Here is a 1,782-nt window from a genome sequence, read left to right on the forward strand (position 1 = left end):
AACCTGAGACTCTGATTTTAGTCAAGGTTTTTATTCAGTGTACAGTATTTCCTAATAGCAAACAAAGTACATTGTTGAATCGCTGCATCCTCTAGCCCATATATTATCATATTACAAATTCACAACTCTTCAAATCTAAATAATAAACACACATCAGAATTGTATATATCACCACATGTATCCAATTTATTTATGATAAGCCATTGATTGTGAGAAACAAGGATTTCAGAGAGAATAAAGTGAAGACCTAAGCATCCTAGAATTGATGAAAATCACTAATTGAAAGTAGGGTTAGAAAGGTGTGTAATTAGAACTGTGTTAGCTCAGCTGCAAAGAGTGGCAGCAACAGTTCAGTTGGTAATCCTGAAAGCCAATGACCTCCATTTTGTAAATTAGCAAACCGAAGACCAAGGAAATTGTAACTACTTATTAAATTGCCACTATTAGTAATACTAAATAAAAATATGAGTATCATTTTTATGGCCATTTGCTCTTAGGATATCAAAATTTTCCTAATTAAACCTATCTGCTTAAGAAATGCAACTTTCCAATACCTGTTTTGGTCTGATGTCTTGAAATAATGAGACTGCTGTGAATGGAGGAAGTTTCAGAATCTCTGCATGAGATCACAAAGAGCAGCTATTTACTTTCTGGTTGTTAGGAGAACTTAATGGAGGAGCTGGTAGCAAAGCCATAAGCTAGGATTGTCTTTACAAACAGAGAACAGTGTATCTCAGCCACCATGATGTTTAGCAATTGGTCTTGGAAACTATGGATATTCTTTTTTTTTTTTTTTTTATTCTTGGGTTTTTTTTTAAAGATATGTTTTTTTAAAGTTAAGGCCTTAAGAATTCTAGTGCTAGCTAATACTAATAAAATAGAGTTGGGAAAAATAGAAAAACTTGATTATTTGTTTAAAAAAAATCACTAAACATAAAAACCTAATAGTGATAAAGAAAATCCAAGGAAAACATAAATTACCAATGTTAAAATTGAAAGAGACTCTTTTCCAATCTCTGTCTTGGACTCTGCAGCAGCCAATGCCAATGCCTAAGAAGAACCAGATTGCCATCTGTGAACTCCTTTTAAGGAAAGGGGTAGTGGTTACCAAGAGAGATGCCCATATGCCCAAACACCTCCAGCTGGAAGACAGGAAGGTGCCCAACCTTCACACAATGAAGGCCATGTGGTCCCTCAAGTCTCAGCACTACATAAAGGAGCAGTTTGCTCTTATGAATGAGAAGATCCAGTATCTACAAGATTATCAGGCACCTTCGGAGAAGGTGCCTGCTACCCAGTACTACTGCTGTCCAGAGACTGGCAAGCCTCCACCCAAAGGTCCAGAGGGTGAGCAACTTACAAGATGCACAAGAGGGGAGGCAGACAGACACCTACAGAAGGAGAGCTGTAATCTGGTGTTGACAAGAGAGCCGAGGCCTGGGCTGGCTCAGCAATCAAATTCCAGTTTAGAGGTGGCTTTGTTTTTGAATGTAATGAGACAGGTCGGGGAAGCTGGAGATTGCTTTGTGTTGAATAAACTTAAAAAAAAAATTGAAAGAGACATTTTACAGACCCCTCCCAATAATTTAAAGGGATAATAAAACAATAATATAAATTTGACAATTTGTCTGAACTTGACACACCTTTTAAATAAAACTTTAAAAATTAATGCAATAAAAAATAGAAAACTTGGCCAGGTGTGCTGGCACATACCTTTATAATCCCAGCACTCAGGAGGCAGAGGCAAGCATGTATCTCTATAAGTAAGAGAACTGCCGGGCT

General features: G+C 37.0%; 1 pseudogene; it reads left to right on the forward strand.

Annotated features, from left to right (window-relative positions):
- Positions 1-1,040: 1,040 nt before the first annotated feature.
- On the forward strand, positions 1,041-1,537 carry LOC129692763 (40S ribosomal protein S10-like; annotated as a pseudogene).
- The last annotated feature ends 245 nt before the right edge of the window (positions 1,538-1,782 follow it).

The sequence above is a fragment of the Psammomys obesus genome, unplaced genomic scaffold, assembly GCF_907164565.1.
Source record: "Psammomys obesus unplaced genomic scaffold, mPsaObe1.curated_primary_1811, whole genome shotgun sequence".
In the NCBI taxonomy this organism is placed as follows: domain Eukaryota; kingdom Metazoa; phylum Chordata; class Mammalia; order Rodentia; family Muridae; genus Psammomys; species Psammomys obesus.